Source organism: Castor canadensis, chromosome 2 (genome assembly GCF_047511655.1).
Source record: "Castor canadensis chromosome 2, mCasCan1.hap1v2, whole genome shotgun sequence".
Classification (NCBI taxonomy): Eukaryota; Metazoa; Chordata; class Mammalia; order Rodentia; family Castoridae; genus Castor; species Castor canadensis.
In genome coordinates this window covers 107,185,688-107,207,918 of record NC_133387.1, presented here as the reverse complement: position 1 = coordinate 107,207,918, position 22,231 = coordinate 107,185,688, and the positions used below count along the sequence as shown (strand labels likewise).

The window sequence follows — 22,231 nt, the reverse complement described above, 5'->3', positions numbered from 1 at the left end:
GCATAACAAGGTACTTCCCAAACTTGGTAGCTTAAAATGACAAATGTTTATTGTCTCTGAGTTATTTGAAGTGGAGGAGTGTCAAGAATTTGCAAACAACTTAGCTGGGTTTTTCTGGCCTGGAATCTCTCACTGATTGCATTCAAGAAATCGGGGAGGGAAAACATTTCTGCTACCCTCCATGAGTTGGATCTTTGAGTCTGAAATGAACTGACAAGGTAGACTGACAAGAAAAAAATATATTTATTATTACAAATGTATTAGGTACATAAGAGCATCACGGGAGAGAAAAATGAATATCCCAAATCAGTGAGATCCAAAGGTTAGACACTTCTAGATCTATAAGGGGAGATAAAGGATTTCTGAGAAAGATGAGTGGGCCCTTAGAGGAGCAGGAGAGAGTCTATGACAAGGTCTGGGCTTGAGCAAAGTTCATGTGTCTGGGGATGAGATTCCTGGGGAGGGAAGTGATGACAGTGACTTTCCCTGGAGGGTCTATCTTTAGTCAGATAAGGGAAACTCAGAGGAAGCCCCTTCCTGCATTGGCTGCTCCCCAAGTGCCCTCCAGTTGAAGGTACCAGCCTGTTAGCTGGCATATTTGGGGTGGTATCTCCTGAACTCCTCCATCAGCAAGAACCTGGATCCCCTAAAGGCTGGACAGTGACTGGAGCTCAGTCCTAGCTGGTATAATCACAGCATTGTCCTGCCGTGTGGGCTTTCCTTATGGCCCAGAGCCAGCTTCCCAGACTGGCCCATCCACGAGCGTGAGGAGGAAGCCACCATGCCTTTTATGACCTGGTGTCTGACATGAATACCATTCTTCCTGTTATTGGAAACCAGTCACCAGGCCCAGCCCATACTCAAAGGGAGAGGGAGTAGGCTCCATCTCCCAAAAGAAGGTCTATCAAGAATATGCAGATATATTTTGATATCACCATGTTACACACTCCAAGCACAAATTATTTACATCCCTCCAACAGGTTGCCTTTGCTCTTCCCCTCCAAAGGCCTCCAAAGTCTTCTCCCATCATGGTATCAGCGTGAGATCCAGGAGCCTGCCTTCCCATCAGGTCCAGGTGCAGCTGCACTTCCTCAGGTGAGGTTCTTCATGTACAGTTCTCAGAGTGAGCACCTGTGACATAAGCAACAAGGTATCTGCCATCCACACATGTCCAACATACAATGACAGTACAGTGCAGGATAACCCCTGTAGACACTCTTGCTCAAAAGACAGGGAAATGGGAGGCAAAGGGAGCCACTGACCCACAGCAAGTCAAAATTCAGCTGAGCAAACATTGCAAATTCCTTGATTCAAATACTGCCCGACTTTTCTTTTTTCTTTTGCGGTACTGGGGCTTGAACTCAGGGCCTTCACCTTGAGCCACTCCATCAGCCCTATTTTTGTGAAGAGTTTTTCAAGATAGGGTGGCTGGCTTTGAACCCAAATCCTCCTGATCTCTGCCTCCTGAGTAGCTAGGATTATGGGTGTGAGACTGACTTCTAACTGGCAAGAGCTCCTTATGGGTCATGTTCACCTCCACCCCACCCCCAGGCTCTGGATTCTACCTCTGAGTCATCTTTCTCTTTCTGTAAAGGGAGCCCATGCTCACAGCATCGTAAATTCCTCGAGCTGCTTCCTTGAATAGAATCTGAGGGACAGCAAGACTTAACTTTTTTTTTTAATATTCTAACCTATTTAGAATATTAAATAATTCTAAATAATTAATTTAAATAATAATTAATAATGATGTTTTGTGAACATCATTCTCTTTAAAAATGTGCGGTCTGCAACCTGAGCCGCCACACCGTGGTGCACACTCGCGAGAAGCCCCACGCCTGCAGGTGGTGCGGGCGCAGGTTCACGCAGTCTGGAGACCTGTGCAGACACATCCGCAAGTTCCACTGTGAGTTGGTGAACTCCTTGTCGGTCAAAAGTGAAGCACTGAGCTTGCCCACTGTCAGAGACTGGACCTTAGAAGACAGCTCTCAAGAACTTTGGAAATAATTTTATATACATATATATACATAGATCTCTATATAGTTTTGGTACGGTCTAAAAGCAGTCTTGTTTCCTGGAACTAAAAAGTTGGGATCTTAACTTGTTTTTTGCACTTTAGAATAATAGCATGAGAATCTCACTAATTTAGCATTCTGATAAAAGAGACTTACAGCAAGTCAGAGAATAGAGAGGTGTCTTTCCTTTGAAGGATAGGCTAAGGAAGCCAGTAAGAACCTTCTCAACAAATTGTCCTATCACAAATGCTTTCATATGGCTTAATTTTGTCAACACTGCATTGTCTTTGAGCTTTTGTGTGTGTGTGTGTGTGTGTGTGTGTGTGTGTGTGTGTGTGTGTGCGCGCGTGCCCCACAACATTCTCTTTTTTTTTTTTTTGGTTTGGTTTTGTTTCGTTTCACTTTTTAAAGTAGAAAGAAATCCCCCTCCAGTGTTATTAGCCTCTTTCTGTGTCTCAAATTGCATGAATCTTTTCTGGCTGTTGGAAACCTGAATGCTTTTAGACCCAAATGGAAATTTTCTGAAATGCTGGATTATCTATTTTGAAACAAGCAGTTGACTTAAACTTTCTAGTGGCAACTTCTGGTTTTCTGATGGTTCCCAGTGAGTGGGATTCTGCAGTACACTGGGATCACTGGGACACTGTCTTTGTGAAGGTTGCTTGGGATGAAAAGGATAGTGCAGCTTCAGCAGTGTTGAACTGTGTGTTTAAAAATGTGAATTACTGTTCTTGTATACTGTAATTGATTACACGGCTGGGGGGTGTCAAAGAACTTGACAGGTTGTGTTGATGCTCTTAGTTGAGTCTTGAGAAGTAAATATTAACGCTACCAAAATGCATGAGTTTCAATATATTTTTTGTCTTTGTTTGCATTGTATAACTTTAATGAGTGAGTTTAAAACTATTTAATTTCTTAGGAAAATAGCACCATTTGGAAAAAACCTGGTGTTATGAAGAACGTAAAGGCACTGTTTTTATTTTTATTTTATATAATTTAAATTTAAATTGACTTTCCCACTGTCTTTTAAGTTAAACTGTTAAGCTGAATAAAAACTTAAGCTGCAAATTGAAAACTTTGCTATATAACAAGAAACATATAAATGTTTACAAATGGCTTAAAGGTTTGCATGTGCAGTGTGCATTTATAACAAACTTCTAATTACACAGAACCTATGCCAGCTCAGAGTTTAGGTGTACACATTTACTCAGTTGAGCATCTTTAGAATAACTACTGCACAAATTGACAATAGGTCATTGTCTCTTTCTTTTTTTTTGTGCCTCCTTTCTTTTTCTCCCCTTCTTCCTTACCCTCCCTTTTCTGCCCCCCCCCACCCCCACTCATGAAAAGATTCTATGGACTGAAAAAGCCCCAGGCTGAAAGGACTGGACTGCGTTGATTGACAGGGGAAAGGGTTAGTAGACCATGTGTGTAGGCAGCAGAGGCTGCAGCCCAGCGTGCGGCTTGATGACCTGCATGCGGGCGAAAGCATTTTGCACAGTGTTTGTTTTCCTGTCTTGCACTTACAAATAAGGTCTATGGGAGGAGCATGGAGGACATTTGGTGGTTTCCTTTTTTTTTAAATTGTTTTTGTTTAAGATTTGATCGCCTTAACTACTGTAAACAGCCTATTTTTGTGCTTAAGATACTGAATGGAAAACTCCATTGTGTGTTGCTGGACTGTTTTGGAAATATTTGGTCAAACGTGTGTTAATTTGGCTATAATTGCATTTAAAGCGAACAAACAAACAAAAAAGCTGTGAAAATGGCCTTGGAGCATTGTCTATAGTTACTTGAAGAGTTTCTAGTTTTTTTTTTAAATAAAGTTTATGTTAAATAATTTGTATTAATTTAGAGAAGACAATCATTGTCTGTGAGAAAATGGACTTTCTTTTGGATTTTCTTATTGTGGTCATTGTGAGTGATTGCTTTTTCCTTTACTTAATTTCACATTCTTCCTTTGTTCAAAAACTTAGACTGACAACTAGCTTTGACAATCACAGTCTGTTTTATTTTCCTGAGGGGGATAACTTATAATGCTGTTTAGTTTTGTACTATTGGTGTGTTGGTGAATTTTTAAACTGTGTGCTAACTGCAATAAATTATATGAACTGAGGAAAAAAATGTGTGGTCTGCTGCTAATCTCCTGACTCTGTAATGAGACAAAAGCCACACCTGGCCGGCATCAGTGCCTCACATCTGTAACCCCAACTACTTGAGAGGCTTCAGGTTCGAGGCCACTCCAGGCAAATAGTTCACAAGTGCCATCTCTAAAATAACCAGAGCAAAAGAGATGTGGCTCAATCACTTGCTATGCAAGCACAAAGCCCTGAGTTCAAATCCCAGTCCCATTAAAAAAAAAGTCACACCCACAAATTTCTTCAAGATAAGATCTCTTCTGTGCCTTGGGCTCTTTTGAGATGCTGAAGACTTTAAGCCTATTAGACACCCTCATGTATGAATGAGAGGAAAAAAAAATCTGTGAAGTGCTCACCCTTAAACTCCTCAGAAGGCCTTTTGTCTAGGGTACCATGTGGTCTTTGACCTCAGTTCCTGACACAGACCTTTGTAATTTCCTGAGTGATAGGAGTATCTGACACAGGGCTCCTGAACCTGGATTTGTTTTCTCAGCTCAGTCTTCTAAGAGCTTGAGCAAGTCACTATCCTTCTCTGAACCTCCTTTTTTCCCCCTCTGGAAAATGTGAGTGATGGAGCTGATTCCCTTCCACATGAAGCTGTAAGAGAGTGTAAACTGAACACTTTCCTGTGCCCAGCTCAGGGTAACCAGTCATATTAGTCCATTTTTGGATTTGTTTTTGTTTTTGCTAGAACCAACTGCCTGAAGCTGAGTAACTATAAAGAAGAGTTTTGGAGGCTACACGACCAAGATCAGGTGGCCCCATCTCTTCAACCTCTGGTGCCTTTGGCTGTACCATATCTTAGCAGATGGCATCATGTTGGAGCATGTGTGACAGGGCATGATCACATGGTGAGACAGGAAGCCAGAGAGACTGGGAAGGAGCCAGTCTTATAACAACTCATTCTCGCAACCACTCACTCTGAGACCAGCATTAATTCCTTCCAAGGAACAGCACTCAGCTAGGATTGTGGATCAAGTGGTAGAGCGCTTGCCTCACAAATACAAGGCCCTAAGTTCAACACCCAGCACCACCAAAGTAAAAGGCTCCAGGAGCAGCACTCTCACTGACTTAACCACCTCCCTCTAGGCCCCACCTCTTAAAGGATCCACCACCTCAACAATACCATACTGAGGACCAAGTTTCCAAAACATGAACCATTGGGGAAAAATTACCTTCAGCACTGGGATCAGTGCACCGCAGACCCAAAAAACAAAAGGAGTCAGCCCATGAGCACAGCTGTGAATCTGTAGGTGGAGGGGCCCAGGGGAAGATTCCAGGACAATCTGAGGGAACGGGGCAATGGCAGGAAACTAGAGGTAGAAAAGAGGCAGCGAAAGAGGGACATAAGTGTGCATCAGATAGCAGAGGATGGAGCCCAGCAAGGATGAGTCACTTTGCTGTGAAGTCACATTAGTTAGTGCCATGGCCTCACCTGAGCTCAACAGAGAGGGCACATGGTCCCAGGATGGAGTTGAGGCCCCATCCTTTTTCCACTCAGCCTCAAGGTTCTGTCTGGTAGCATCCTGGTATCCAGGGACAGTTCGGGCATCCAGAGCCCAGGGTCTTTCCCTAGTCCCCCACCTTCTCTTTCCAGTTCTCACCTTCCTTCCTGGCTCCTTTTGGGGGCCAGGCTCCATGTTAGGCCCAAGGCAGGAAAGTCTGGGCACAGCCAGTTTCTCAGACAGACCACTTTTCTGTTCATGGCTAAAGTGCTGAACTTGTCGGGAAACGTGAGTATAGATGGAGCATTAAGGCTATTGAGAAAGGATTTTTCACTTGTGTTGGGTGTGATAATATTAATTTGCTATGTAGCAAGCTCTGTTTTTAGAGAGATGCATGATGAATTATCTAAGAAATACATGTCAGGATATCTGTAATTTATTTTAAACTACTTCCACATAAAAAATGCAGTGAGTTAAAAATAAAGAGCACGAGGAGCACCTGGACCCTGACTCCAGTGACAAAGCCTGCTTCAGGCACATCCTGCTGCTCTGTGAAAATTGGACGGACGGACGACCTGCCCCTGTGGAAAGTCACCTCTCTGGACCTGCCAGTTAGAAAAATGCATCCCCTTCCCAGCCAGCCCCCAGCAGGATTCCAGCCCCGCCTTGCCCTCTGGGCAGCCTGAAGGAGCAGCCCACCCAGGGGTTCCAGCACTCAGATGACAGCCCATGCAGCCTTCCCAAAACCTAGCCCACTCCCAGACCACTTCTCAGTTAGCCCTGAACTTGGCATTGGTCAGCAGACTGCTGCCACAGCTGCATCTAAAATTGCACCCCCATGCCATATTTTCTCTATTGTTTGGGAAATTATGCATAAATGTTAATTAAAAAATTATTACTTTCTTTACCTTTTTTTCAACCAACAAGTGAGACAGTGGGAGGTAGGGAGACAGCCAGACTTCTTGGGCTGGGGATTCCTCTCTCCTCCCTCACTTCCAGTCAGTCCCTTCCCCTCCAATTGCCCTCCCTCCTCCCCCATCTGAGGATCCCATCTCCTCCCACCCTCTTTGCTCTCATCTCTGACCTGGCATCTTCTCTAAATCTCAGCCTCCTCTCTCCCCTCCCACCTCTCCTATGTTCACAAAACCTCCCAAGATGGAAATGCTGTGGACCCACTACTTAGATCTGGATTTGAGGTCCAATGGGATTTAGGTCCCAGTGCCTTTAACCACATCAACTGTCTTCAGCCCACCCCTAAAGGGGAAATGGATAAAACCAGGGCCAAGGAAATGGGGGAGGAGATGAAGCAAAAGACTGGGGCCACAGCTGAGTTGACCACAGTTTCCTCCCTGTCTCAGCTCCCCACTTGCTTAAGGCAGGGAGAGGAAGCTGGGTTCCCCCTCCCCCTCAGCTTTCTAGAGAGACCATTTACCTCAGGTCCTTTTTCAAACAAGGCCTTCTTCCTTCTGAATTCTTTCTTCTCAGAGGTGCTGGAGATCCTGATGAATCAGGCCCATTTCCTGCAGATCATAATTCTTCATCCCTCATCCCTCAGTCCAAAAGCTCACATGGTGGGTAGCACCCCTCTTGTACCAGTGCACTGCACCTGGCCTGCTTGTGCCCTGGACTTCAGATGCAGGACTTGGGGGGAGGGTGGGAGAAGTCAGGAGAGGGAAGGGGCAGGCTGGGGAGGGGACTCAAAGCAGAAGGGCTGACGGGAGGCTTCTTATGCTGTGGACAGCCCTGCTGGGTCCCTTGATCTAGGGCCTTGAGTGCCTGGTTCCTGGAGAGAGGAATCAGAGCCTGAGAAAAGGGGAAGGGTCTCTGTGGGCAAGACCCGTGTTCATCCAAGAGGATGGGCAAGGGAGGGCTCCCAGCAAGTCATTATGACTTGACAGTTGCAGACCCAGATACAAAACACTACTGTGTGCACCCCATCTGTGACATGGATCTGCAACCCTAGGTCTGGTTTCACTGGCCCCAACTGGGCTCCTAGGGGTGAGCTCAGGAACAGTGCTCCCCACAGCTCTCAGTACATCCAGAATCATCCCCAGGGGTCTCCAGATAAGCCCCCTCTCTGAAGAAATGGGAGAAGTGCCACTCACCTGTTCCTAGGGAAGGACTGGGCCCTCCATCCAGGCAGCTCCCCTATGGAGACAGCAAGGAAAACTCCCAAGTAGATTGACCTAAAAAGCAAATCTTTTGTGTGACAAAACATACCATAAACAATGGTTTTAATTATGGCAGGGTAGAAAAAATAATATGTACAATATACAAAAAATAATATCGACAATGTGAAAAGAGCTTGTGAAATCAGTGAATAAAGGACCACAATTCAGTAGAAGAAACAAAGAAGGATAGAAACTGCCATCCAAACAAATGCCCATGAAGTAGAGACACCTGCCTTGCAAGCATGAAGAAGCCCTGAATTCAAACCTCACTACTGCTAAAAAAATAATAATAGGTTCAGAGAAAATTAATATATGGAAGAGCATAGATTAATTTCATCAGTAAATGGGAAAATACAAATCAAAACAACAGAGATGGGGGCTGGTGGAGTGGCTCAAGTGGTAAGAGTGCCTCCTAGCAAGTGCCAGATCCTGAGTTCAAACCCCAGTACTGCAAAAAAAAAGGGGGGGAGGGAATCATTTTGCACCCACTGAATTCATAAAAGTTTAAAAGATTGGCCATTCGCAGTGATGATGAGGGTGTGAGAAAATTGGCAGTCTCCAAAGCTGGGAATAGAAATTGGTGCATCCTTAGGAAATCAATTTGGCCAGATTTATCAAAACATTAGGTGTGTATCCACTTTCTGCAGACAATTCCATCTCTGGTGTCTGCGAGAGTCTAAATCATGCATATACAATAGGCACATATAAAAGGTTATTTGTTTCAACATTTGATATACTAGTGAAGCTTAACAGATAAATCCAATGGCCATAGGAAAGGAACAAAATAAATGATGTCACACCTCTAGCATAGAGTGCTATGTGGCAGGTTAGAAAGACTGACACAGATCTGTATGTACAAGCACACAGCAGATGGCCAAAGTGTATTTAGTTCAAAAACATCACGCTAAGTGACACAGTCAAAATGGAGATGGAAGCTTTACCTCTAGACACAAGGTGTGTGCGTGTGCGTGTGCGTGTGTGTGTGTGTGTGTGTGTGTAAATACAAGAAGGAGGGTGTACAAGAAACACTTCAAGAGGCTACCAGGGTAATGCCTATGGAGGAGTGTGTGTGACTGCATTGGGACAAGGGATCCAAAAGGGAACTTTCATATGTTGTGCTGTATTCTACTATATTGGTTGGATGATTTTTTACAATAAATGTCCTTACGTTATGCAACACTTTGGACCTAAAATGTCCCTCAAAGGCCCATGCATTGAAGGTTTGGTCCAAGCTCTCCCTTGGTGTGTTTGGGAGGCGGTGGAATCCTTAGGGGGTGGGGCTTGCTGGCAGGAAGTGGGGCAACTGGGGGTGAGGAGGATATGGGGACCCCTTCCTTTTCTCTCTCTCTTTTTACTTCCTGAACACCATGAGGCAAAAAGGCCTCCTCCACCACACATTCCCTCCATCATGTACTGTGCTGCCACAGGCCTAAAGCAGCAGGGTCAAGCAACCATGGACTGAAACTTCTGAATCAAGCCTTTTAATTTGATTATCTCAGGTATTTTGACACAGTAATGGAAAGCAGACTAACTGGTTTTGTTTTTGTTTTTGTTTAAAGCAAGATAAAGAGGGAAGGCATAATAATCTCAGGAAGCAGAGGCAAGAGGATCACAAGTTCAAGGCCAGCCTTGAGACCCTGTCTCAAATAAAACACAAGAAATAAAGGAATGAAGGGGGGTGAGGGAAGAAGGGAGGAAAAGGAAAGAAATGAAAAGCTTTTTAATAGCTGTTGAAATAAGAAGGAAATTTGCAAGTCACAGCAGCCTTGCCCCCAGACAGCAGTGGAAGGGTGTGTGACCCAAGGCTCCTGGTGACAGGCTAGTTCATGTCCTCTCTGGAGGCTACATATGCTGCATCCTCATTGGACACTTTAATTATTTGTTCTGACTTCTCAATTACCCCACAAGTTTAACCCGACTCACTGAAGCCCTCTTCCCTGTGTCCCACCCCTGCCTCTAACTTTCACCAACCCAGCAATTGTATTTAATTTACATTCATCCAACTAGAGAAAAGGTTAGTGCAAGAAGAATTAACTTAGAAGGTAACACACATGCACAGGAAATCAATGCAAGTCACCTCCCTGTGTAGCTATCCTTATCTCAACTAGCAAAAGCCCTCGGTCCTTCCTATTACTGCTTATACTCTCTCTTCAACAAAATTGGAGACAAAGGCAAAATAGTTTCTGCCGGTAGGGTAGTGAGGGGGTAGGGGGGTAGAGGGAGGGGGCGGGGGGTAAGGGAGGGGGTGGGGGAAGGGGGGAGAAATGACCCAAACGTTGCATGCACATATGATATGAATTAAATAAAAAAATTTTTAAAAATTTACATTCATCCAAAAGCCCACGCCCAAGTCTATACCTTACCCTTATTCATAATTGTCATAAACCGGAAACAGCCCAAAGGTCGCTTAGCTGGTGAATGGATCAGCAAATTATGACACATCCCACACAAGGAAAGGAACTATCAATCCACGTGACAAATCTGATAAATCTCAGAGCATCTGGAAGGAAGCCAGATGCAAAAGGCTGCACACTGTCCGGTTCCGTATAGGAGACATTCTGCACTAAGCAAAACTATTGGAACAGGGGCTGCTGCTGGGAGAGGGGTTACTACCCAGAGCTCTGGGGAAGTTTGAGGGGCTGGGGATAAGACTGTTCTATGTCTGGACTGTGTTCGTACACAGCTATGCCCACCTCTGTCCACTCCACTCCTGTGATCCAACCTGGACCGGGAGGTGGACTGAACAGGGTGGCCCTCATCTCTCTTCTTTCCATCTTTACTTCTTCTTTCTTCCTCTTCTTCCTCCTCCTTTTTCTTCAGCAGCAGAAATCCTGTATTGTCCCCCTGCTCCGTATACTGTATACCAAATGCAGTGCCATATTTTGCTTTTACCTATCTTGCCCCACTTACCCTGAACTCCTGGGCTCAAGTGGTCCTCTGGCCTGAGCCTCCGAAGCAGCTGGGACTCCTGGTACAGCTACTTTGCCCAACTACAATGCAGTGTTTGTAACCATCGTCCCCTGACTTTGTAGAGTTTAGTCATTATTTACTTATAGGTGTTACTGGGGTTTGAACTCAGGGCCTCGCACTTGCTGGGCAGGTGCCGTACCACTTGAGGCATTCTGCCAGCCCTTTTTTGTGTTGGGTATTCTTAAGATAGGATTTTGCAAACTATTTTCCTGGGCTGGCTTTGAACTGCGATCATCCTGATCTCTGCCTCCTGAGCAGCTAGGATTACAGGTGTGGGCCACCGGTGCCTGGCTATTTATCCTATCTTAATGAAGCTGTGTACCCTCTGACCAGCATCTCCCCACTTTCCTCACCTTCCACCCCTGGAAGGCACCTTTTTACTTTCTGCTTCTATGAATCCAACTTTCGCAGAGTCCACTTGTAAGTGAGATCCTGCAGTATTTGTCTTTCTGTGCCTGGCTTATTTCACTTAACATAATGTCCTCCCACTTGTCCACACTTATCCCAGAGAAGTAAAAACGTCCACATAAAAAACATGTCAATGGCTGTTCACGGCAGCTTTGTTTGTAATAGCCCAAAACTGGAAACAACCCAGAAGCCCCTCTACAGGCGAATGGTTAAGCAAACCATGGTACAGCCATGGAATACTGCTCAGTGACAAAAAAGGAGTGAAGTACCAATACATGCAGTAACCTGGATAGATCATAGGGAATTTAAGCTGCATGAAAAAGATCACATGCTGGAGCCAGGCATGGTGGCATGTGCCTGTAATCCCAGTGCCAAGAAGGCCCAGGCTGGAGGCTCTCAAGTTCAAGGCCAGCTAGGGCTATGCAATGAGACCTGTGTAAAAAAAAAAAAAAAACACATTCCCATAATGTTCTTGAAATGACAAAATAGTAGAGATGGAAAACACAGCAAAGGCTGGCAAGAGCTAGGAATATCAGGGAGGGTGGGTGTGGCTATGAGTGGGGAGCAGAGGAAGATCTTGGGGTGATGAAATTGTGGTACATCTTGACTACTGCAGTGGTTACAGGAATCTGCACATGGGTGAAAAGGATCCAGGATCTCTCTGCATTATTTTTCAATTTCTATGAATCTATAATTATTGAAAATTGACAAGACAAAAAGGAACATCTGGGTTGTTTTAGTTTGGGACGTTAGTAATGCAGCTGCTATGAACACTCATTTACAGGATTTTATGTGGATGCAAGTTTTCATTTTTCTGGAATAAGTGTGGATAACTGGCAGTAGTCCTTTTGTATCTGTATTCTCCACTATTAAAACCAAGCCAGGCGCCAGTGGCTCATCCCTGTAATCCTAGCTACTTGGGAGGCTGAGATGGGGAGGATGGAGGTTGGAGGCCAGCCCAGGCAAATATTTCCGGAGACCCCATCTCCAAAATAACCAGAGCAAAATGGACTGGAGCTGTGGTTCAAGTGGTCGAGCGCCTGCTTTGCAAGCATGAAGCCCTGAGTACAAACCCCAGTCCCATTAAAAAAGAATACCCTCCCCCTTCCTGCTTTGCTCTGAAGAGGTGGGGAATGCGTTCTCTGATTGTATGCCTCCTCCCAGGGCCGAGTGCACAGTAGGCTTTCATGAAATGCTTGTTGTAATGATCGTGGTGTTACGCAGACACCACCTGAGGTGTCTACACCCTCAGGGGTTGGGATGGGTTGGTATTTCTCTCCCAGGACACCGGTTTGGCCCCTGGGAAGAAGCCTGCCTCCAGGGGTTAAGGTAAGAAGACAGGAAGGGGCCGCAGCTTGCTAGGAGCCAGCTGCCGGCAGTGCCACCCTGGCCCACCAGGGCGCAGCAGAGGAGGGAGTATGGCTCCCAGCTCTGCGCTGCAGCGGGCAAAAATCTCTGGCAGGCCAGGGAACCGCGCTGCCCAAGGCCTTTCCCCAGCCTGGCTGCCGCTGCAGGTGCAAAATATCTTGCGCATTCCCAATGCCTGATAAAGAGGGATCCCCAACGCCAAACAGATAGCTACCTGCCTTGAAAGAAGGAGAAGGGAGAAGCGGTGAGGTGGCGCGGTGTCCCCTCTCCTCCTTGCCTTCTTTTCTTTCGTGCAAATCGGAGCTTGCAGAGAAGCCCCTCCCCCCCACACACCTCAGAGCATATGGTTCTTCACCTTCAGGGATGAGGTTGCCACTGAAGTCTAGATCTCCTGGATTATTCTGATGCTTAAATAACGTGAAACCACCTTGCACAACACCTGGCACCTGGCAGGTGATCAATAAGCCTGTCCCTGCGCCCCTTGCCGCCCCTGGAAAAGCTCTGCATCTGGTACCAATTCCGCTGCAGTATCCCTCATGGCCACTAGGGGACGGTGTGGGACCAATAAACCAGCCCTTCTCTGGGGAAAAGAGAATGCCCCAGCCAGAGGAGCTGCGGCACTGGAGAGACTGGAAGGATCTTCTTGCGCCCACGCTGTCTCTGCAGCCGGGAACAGGCCCAGAGCAGGTAACGCAAAGGCAACAGGTGGAGCGGCAAGGCAGGACATGGAAACACCTGAGACCCTCAAACCAGGGGCCGCGGGATGCTGTTCACCTTACAGCCCAGACTGTGGAGCAGGCGCATTTAGAGACCTTACCCACTGCGCTGCCCATTGCACTCCCCCTCCGAGGGGCAGAGCTGCTCAAGACATCTGGCCTGCAGGTTCATTTTCAACACACTGAATCGGGACAAACTTGAACATCTGTATTAAGGAACTCCACAACCTGAAAAACATGTACGAGTTAGTTAAATTCCCTAATCTTTGCTTATCACTGTTTAAAAAAGCAAACATAAATCAGATTGCAACACTCCCTTTTGCAAAATACACCCAGGACTTTCACTACGCCTACTATTCAATCCAAGGTCTGTTTTCCCACCAGGAGGAAAGTCGTCCTCTGGCCCACCACGACCCTTCCCCTAACTCGGCCGCAGGACTCCAGGGCGCATTCCCAGGGCAGAGGCTCTCAGTGCCCCTCTCGCCGGGCTGCCCCCAGTTGTGACCCTTTCCCAGCGCGGGCCCGACCGGGTCCAGCCACCGTGCTCCAGGGTCGCCCGTCGGTGCTGGTTAGTTAAGAAAAATAAACAACGTTGCAAATGAAGGGTATTCCTTTCAACCCAAGTCCCTCGCCTGCCAGAGAAATGCAAACAGCGGGGGACGGCCCGAGACCGCCAGGGCCCTGCGCCATGCTGCGGGTGGGAGGGCCGGGCCGCGGTAACCCGAGCCGCCGCGCCTGCTCCCCGTGCGCTGCCCTCCGCCTGCCCCTTCGCTCCTGACCCCGCCGGCGGCTAGCCGGCTATCCGCGGCGCCCCCCACCGGGATGCGACCCTGGCCCGCCATTCTCTGCTCGCGGAGCTGTCTCCTCCTCAACGCACTTTGTTTGGCCCCCATCCCGACCTGTCACCCCGGGAACTCCCGCCTAGTCCTCGCGCCCACGTGGTCACAAGGCTGCTGTCAGCCACGCTCCCCTACAGTGGTCGCGCCTCAGGCCTCAGTGCTGGGATTAAACATCATGGAGGGAGGAGGGGGGACAGGCGGCGTCAGAAAGCCGCCTTAGCAAACTATTGCCTAAGGGATCGGGGTGGTCGTCTGTTTCCAGGTGTGTGTCGTCAGGTTCACCGCCCGCTCCCCACACACACACCCCAATCCTGCAGTGTGCTACGCGGGCAGCGAAGAGCGCCTCAGAGAAAGGCCCCACCTGGCTCAGTGTAGCCACCAGGGCCTGACAAGGGCGAGAGGGCAGCCTGTGTTGGGGTGAAGTATTCAGCCTGCGCCCGGGACCACCAGGGGGAGCCGAATGGGCGGGAGAGGATGACCTGGTTCTTATCCAAACTCCACCTGGAGGAAACAGGGCCCAGCATGCAGCCATGAAGGACGCGACAGCGCCACCCTCGACTTTTTTTTTTTTTTTTTCTGTTTCAAAAACTAGAGAGTCTGGCGGCTGCAAGTGCGTGCGAGCAGCTGGGAAGGTGTCGAGAACAGTCCTTGGAGCTGGGCGCACAGGGAATCGTGGGATCCTGGCAAGAAGGCCTCCCTAACTCGAGAGGAAGCTTACTGCGCCGTTCTCAGTGGCCCTGGGATTCGCCAAGGCCTCCAATCCTTGGCGAGCCAACATTCAGAGACCCCGGAGTCTCCGGGCCTGGAGTGTTGGGAAGGGGCGGTGTTGTACCCGCTTCCTCCGAATTCCTTTATTGCAAAGTTGGGCAATGCCAGGAGCTGCGAAAAATGTCCCACGTCAAGGTCCTGTCGGCTAAGTGAGACAGTCCTGGCCAAACAGACCTGGACCCGCCAGCTCTGATCTCCTTTTGTCCCCAGCTCCTTTACGCGCTGGACAGCCGCGTAACTGACCGTCTGTCTTACTGCACTCTCCAGGCGTCCCCGCCTGCGCTTTCTCGTTCCCAATTATTTCTCAGGGTTGGGAGCCAAGCGCTCTCCCGGGAGCGTTGCTCACACGTGTGCGTTCACATACCACACGCACACGCACCTTCCAGTCTGCGCCCTGTCCCTCTGCGTCGCTGCGCTGCGCAGCTCATTGGTGGATGGGGGCGCCAATGTCTCTGGAGCTCCAGGCCTTGACTTTCCACGAGTCTCTAGATCCAATCTACAATCAATAGTCGTTACGTGTGCGGGCCACGTCTCTTGCCTCCACGCCCCTTCCCCACACGCAGACAAGTACACCGCATTAGAGAGTTCTTTCCTCGCACTCCCGTGAATGCGAGAGATGTGAAGACGGGAGAATTCCTCTTTCCTTGAGGATTTCCTATCTAGGAATTCAAATGGGAAGTTTTCGCCCATTGTAGTAAAAAGGGGGAAAAAGTTTGGCTGAGGGTAGGGAGAAAAAAAAATAGACACCTGCACCAGTAAGGCCATCTCTTCCCAGCTCCCTAAATCGTTCCCTTCTGCTTGGTGACACTAGGTAATTCTGGCAGGAAGGAATCCGTTCCTTTCCGATTCTATAAAAGGCGCCACTTTGGAGACTGACAATACATCTGAGTAGCCTAAGTCCTCCCCATCCTTGCTCCTCTCGGACCCTGCTGTGTAGACTTGACCTAAAAGAACTCCCGAGAGAGAGAAAGGTTTGAAAGCCCAGCTCCGAGCACCTGGGCCAGTGTTTGACAGGTCAGCTCCTTGCTGTCCCTCCCCTAAGTCCGATACCCGCCTCCCCGCCCCCTGTCCCTCTACAACTCACGCCCCGCCCCGCCTTGCGCGGAACTCAGCCACCGATCCCCGGGCGAGGATTCGGCTGACAGTTAAATTGCAATGTAGGCCAAGGGGGGAAAAGGGACCAGGTGTCTTTAACGGGCCCTGCAGACAAAGCGCCTCCCCTGGAAGCAAGCCGAGCCAGTGCTGCCGCGCGGCGCGTCTCCCGCGCTTGGGAGAGAGTTTGCAAAGTCACAATTATATCTCTTAACCTTTCTTGCTCCCTGCAGCAGAAAGTCCCATTATATTGAAATGAGATTATTAGCCATTAAATACTTTCTTTCTCGGGAATTTTTTTTTTTAATTCAAATACCTTAACGACTTGGCAATTGCATTTTGATCAGATTTAGTTGGCGCCCCAGCCTGGAGCGGGAGCCAGGGCAGGAAGGCTGCTGTTGGGGAGGGACGAGGGGTGCCAAGAGTTTGCAAAGAAAATCAACCCCTCTTTTTCTCTTCTTAGGAGTTATCCACTGGGTGGGGACCTATGGGCCTACGGGAGGGACAAGAGACAAGGGATCTTGCATAGATTAGAGAAGTCTTCTATCCCCTTCCGGTTTTAGTCCTAAAACACTTTACAAATGGAACAGGACTTTCGGGCAGGGCAGGGCAGACCTAGACACTGGGGCAGAGACCAGGAAAATTGGCAGCTGCAGGCATCTGGGTAGGTCTGGGGCACCATGTAAGGACTGAGGTTGGAACTGGGGGTCGCGCACTTGGCTGTTTCCGCTCATGACCTTGGAAATCAGCACTGGAAAGCTGTTTCCATCTAATCTCAAATCAGTAGGAATTATTTCTAATCAGGAAAATTACTGATTTTCAATAAAGTAGGAAATCATGCTCAAATGCTGAAAGTTTACTTAATATTATGTATTTTGCAAACCTATTTTTATCAAATATTTTATAACAATGTATGCACCATACAATTTGTACTACTCTGTAAGGCAATATTCTTAATGACTTTCCATTATGCAAATATTTTATTAGATTAAAAAATCAAAACTGTAAAAATGATAAATTATATTTTATTAACATGAAAAGACTCTGCCCTTAGAAGATAAGTCAAAACCTGGAAGAAATAATTATAAGACATGCTGATAAAAGGCTTGTACCTAGAATATTTTAAAAATTCTAGAATTCAATAAAATCAAAGTAGAAAATTATTGAGATATGAACAGAAATTTACATACCAAAAAAAATCTCAAGCAGACCAGTAACTACATGAAAAAATGTTCAATATTATTGACAATCAGGAAACTGCAAATGAAACTGCAATCAGTTAACAACACCACCCCATGCTGCAAAATACAAGACAGAACAACCTTTTCAGTAAGAGTGAAGAAAGTGTGATTCAACACGGTGTTAGCCACCTGGATTTGGATTCTTTTTTAAAAAGTAAATTAGCCAGGAGTGTGGTGGCATTTGTCTGTATCCCAGCTACTAAGGAAGCAAAAGTAGGAAGATGATGGTCCCATGCCGGTCCAAGGCAAAAGCACGAAACCCTATGTGAAAAGTAAGTAAAGCACCAAGGGCTGGGGCCATGGCCTAAGTGGTAGAGCACTTGCCTGTCGAGTGCAGAGTCCTAAGTCCAAAACCCCAGAACTGCAGTGCACACACACACACACACATGTACATGTATGTACAGATGTATTTGTGCATATAAAATTTATATTTACATATATATGAAATAAAAGCTTACACAGTATTCAAAAGGAAACAGCAAGTAAATGAACGTCTAAAACAGACTAAATTTAACTACAAAAATACAGAAGAGCACCACACATTGATCAAACTGATGTGAACAAAGTAGAATCCCACAGTATTGAAATATATGACATATTTCATAGATGATAAAAAGTGACCTTATAAGAAAAACAAATTACATATGAATGAAAATTAGGCCACCAAAAAAAAAGAGAACAAGCTAGAGAAAGAGTTCAAATATATGTAAAAAATAGCCAGGTCTCTATTCAATCATTGGAAAATTAACTGGATCTCAATATAGCACTGAACATGTGATCAATTTGCAAAGACAACCTCAGAGGCAAGGAGCACACAGCACAATGACTGCAATCACTCAGACTGTGACTTCCTTCTGAAGACTGTCAGCAGACACAGAAACAAGACATAGAGACCATAGGAGCTCCCTTGTGGCTCAGCCATGGTCTGTTAGAATTGTTTCTTTTTAAGTTAAACTTCTATTTATAAACACATTACTGTTGTGTGGGGATACATTGTGATATTTACTAAAGTGTTTACACTGTATCACAGTTGGATTCACCCCTCCGTCATTCTCCGTTATCCCCCTACCCCATTCCTGGAAGAGTTTCAACAGGTCTCATTTTTCCTATTACATACATGAGCACATAATATTCCCACCATATTCACTCTCCTCCACCCTTTCCTTATCCTCCACTCTCCCAGTGGTGTCAGCCTCAAATGGACTGTTTTTGCTTTCCTGCCCTCATTTTTGTAAAAAGATGTTTTTGTTTGTAGAAGATAGCTACAGAGTAGTTTCCTTGTGACAGTTCTCTGTTCATATGTATTACAGCTGGAATTTGTTCATCCCCTCTATTTCTCTCCTTTCTACCTTAGTCCTCTTTGAATGAGGATTTCAACAGGTTTAAATATTCTAATTTGGGCTGAAGGAGAGGCTCCAGCAAGAAAGGTGCCTGCCTAGCAAGCAGGAGGCCCTGAGTTAAAACCCCAAACCATAAAAAAAAATACATGAGGGTGCGGGAGGGGGAAAAAAAAATACATGAATAAAATAAATATATACACAAAAGTCATTCTTGTATACAAAGTACATCAACCATACTCACCTTCTTAACTTCCTTCTCTTACCCTCCCCCTTGGTTAGCACCCTCCCCTCAGTGTGACCTGTTTTTCACTCTTGCCCTCCTTGTTTAAATCTCTTTGTTGTTCAGTGAAATTGTGACTTGTTATACCTGTGCATGCATTGTCTTAAGTCAGTGTAACCCACTGCAATGCACTTCTTCGCCTCTTCCCCCCATACTGCTTTGTTTAACAGTTTTCAGTGTGTTTTGTTGTATTTTGTTCTGAAACACATGTGCTATATTTCATCATTAATTGCTGTCTTTCATTCTTTCTTGTATTTCTCCCTTGTCTCCTGTGCCAGTCCCACTTTTGGATACATGTTCTGTGTATATTTGTGCGAATGTATAATATTGCTTGTATTTGAACTGGGCCTGTATTCCACTTATGAGAGAAAACATGAGACCTTTGGCTTTTGAACCTGATGAATTGCACCTAAGATGATGTTCTCCAGTTCCAGCCATTTACCTGCAAATGACAAGATTTCATTCTTCTTTATGGGGGAACAAAATTCCATTGTATATACAACCACATTACTCTTAATCAATTAGTAAGTTGTGACATACCTGGACTGTTTCCACAGCCTGGTTATTGAACATAATGCTGCACTAATGTTGCAATGTACACAGGTGTGCAGGTGTCTTTATTGTAAACTGACTTACGTACCTTCAGGTAGATCCCTAGGAATGGTATTGCTGGACCATGTGGAAGATCTATTTAGTTTTCTGAAGAGCCTCCACACTGTTTTCCACAGTGGTTGTACTAATTCACATTCCAACTAATAATGTATAAGGTTCCTTTTGCCCACATCCTCACCAAGGTTTGTTATTGTTTATATTTTTGATGGTAGCTATGCTAACAAGAGTGAGGTGGAATATTAACATGGTTTTGAATTTCAGGTTCCTTTATTGGCAGAGATGGTGAGCATTTCTTCATGTGTTTTTTTGCCATTTGGACTTCTCATTTGAAAAGCTTTGTCCAGTTCATTTGCCCATTCCTTCATAGGGTCATTGGTTTTTGGGGGGAAGTTAAGTTTTTTCAACTCCCTGGTTATTAATTCATTGTCAGATGTATAGCTGGCAAAGATCTTCTCCCATTCTGTTGTCAGCCTCTCCAATCTAGTGCCCATATATTTTGATGTACAGAAGCTTTTAATTTTCATGTAGTACCATTTGTCAATCATTTCTCCTAGTTGCTGAGCCACAGGAGTTCTATTTAGAAACTTATTCCTTTGCCTACAAGTTCCAGTGTATTCTCTACTCTTACCTGTACTAGCTTCCAAGTTTCAGTTCTTCTATTAATGTTCTCTAGGGACAGGTGTCACTGGTCAGTGAGCTTCCAGAGAAAGATAGGTAGAGATACAGGCATGATACATGAGGCCTATGTGGCAGATAATGGGATGAACACAACAAAGCAAGTTTCACAACTGGGAAAGCTATGAGAGGCAGAGTGACCTGTCCAGGGTCAAATGCCTCATTGGAAAAAGGAGCAAGGAGTGAGCCCATGTCAGGCTCCTCAAAGGAAAGGCCGTGTTTCATCCCAGCCAGAGAGAGTAGTGTGGAGGGTATAGGTGTGACTGCATCTAGTTGTCAACACGGTTTGGGCCAGGAAGCCATCAGCCTGATGGTAGCTATAGGGAAGGCTTTTGTCTGAGGCAGAGTGTCAGTTGAGACCTTCAGAGATGACCTCACTTCCTGGATAAGGACAAAAAAGAATTTAGAACCCTGGTGGCCAGGCAACTACTTAGTGAGCAACCACTATCAACTCATATCTCTACTAACTCTGTAGAGAGAAAGATGTTCTCTTGCTGTCTCCAATGGTGTTGGGGCTCAGGCCCCAGGAGACCTCATAGAGGAGAACAGCACAGTTCTGGAGAAATTGCTTCAGGACTCAACGACACCCCCAGTGGACATGTTCCCAGAGGACAACAAAGGTGAATGGTAGATGAAGGGACCCATCCAATCTCTTTTGGCTGCCACAGACCTCAACCTCAGGGGTCTGTGTGTGTGTGCCGGGTTGGGGGGGGTGTATACACACACATGGGTTCCTTTTTGTATGAGAGTTTATAGGAAAATTCAATGCCGCTGTCTTGACTTACTGTAAGGCAAAGTCTTTTTCTAGTGTGCTCCTGTTTCCATGTTCTAACTAACCTACCTTGGCCAAAAACCAGGGTAGAAATAAATCAGCCCACGTCCCAGGTGAGCACATCAGGGAGGACATCCTCAACTCCATCATTCTGGAGAAAATGGCTGATGACCTGCTGCCTCCCATGCTGGTCTGAGACCACCTCTTCATCCCCACCTTCCTATGTTACAACTGATGATCCAGGACAACTTAACATGAGCACTACAGATGGCTCAAATGGTAAGCACCACCTCCAAAGCCCAGAGGACATGTCACCGCCTAGCTGTGCCTTAGGAAAGTGCCATGCTTTCAGGGCCCAGTTAGCTTGAATTCAGAGTGGTAGAGTTTACCATCATAGGTTAGTAATTCTAGTAGGAGGATTCCTGCAAGAACTAGGCCAAGACCTAATAACATGGACTTGGCTACACCAGTCTTCTCAGGAAGGCCGTTGTAACTTCTTCTTTGGAAAGATCAAGGGCAAAGAAGAAATAGAGGTTCTTGTCTCATCCTGTAGATGTATCCACAGATAAATGTGTTCCTCTAGATCCAACTACAGAAGCTGAGCCAGTTACTTCATCATGTCCAGAATTCGAATCAGCTCACTCAGAACCTGTGGAGGTCGAAGCAACTCTCAATGAGCCTCCAGAACTGGAGCATGAAATGGTGCCTGGCCAATCACAGGAGCCCACAGAGCCTTCACCTGTGGACACAGACAATGGGCAAATTGAGAAGAATCCACTCTTGGATGTCCTTCAAGATTTGGTGCCCAAGCAAGTCACACCAACAGATGTGGTGAGTTGCTGTGCAGGGCAGTGTGATGCCAGGAATCCCCTCAACCTTTTTTCCCAAACCAGTGATTCCTCAACCCAGAGTCATTCTTGAGATTGAAATCCTAGGCACAAACAACCATGAGAAATTTCATAACTAGAAAGCTCAATGCTCTTTACAGGAGACGTGGGCACCTCTAGTCACTATATCACTTCAAGCACAGGTTAGATTGCAGTAGCCAGGAAGTCATATTTCTCTTGAGCCAGAAACTCAGGGCTTTGGGTGAGGCCTGAGATGGCTGAATTTACTCCCTTAAAAGAGTACAACAAAGAGTTTACATTCCAGGAATTATAGGTGTGTAGGTGCAGAAGTAAGCTCTTCCTAGGGTTCTGATCCTGCAATGATACCCAGTGTGCAAATGGGGAGAGTGGGAAGATAGGAGAGGCACAATGACCTGGTCATTGTCACACACCTGATAGGAAGGTTTGGTCAGGTATGAAGCCCGCTCTATCTCATCAAAGTTGTGGCACTGTCAGAGCCAGCATGGCCTAGGGACAGTGGGATGAAGGGTGTGGCT

General features: G+C 46.3%; 1 long non-coding RNA gene across 1 annotated transcript; it reads right to left on the bottom strand.

Annotated features, from left to right (window-relative positions):
* Positions 1 to 287: 287 nt before the first annotated feature.
* On the bottom strand, positions 288 to 13,739 carry LOC141420751 (uncharacterized). The gene is made up of 5 exons (XR_012445318.1): positions 13,330 to 13,739; positions 7,701 to 7,781; positions 7,028 to 7,115; positions 5,326 to 5,463; positions 288 to 1,131 (listed from the first exon to the last, which is right to left on the bottom strand). It is a non-coding gene; the product is annotated as an uncharacterized lncRNA (long non-coding RNA).
* Positions 13,740 to 22,231: the final 8,492 nt, after the last annotated feature.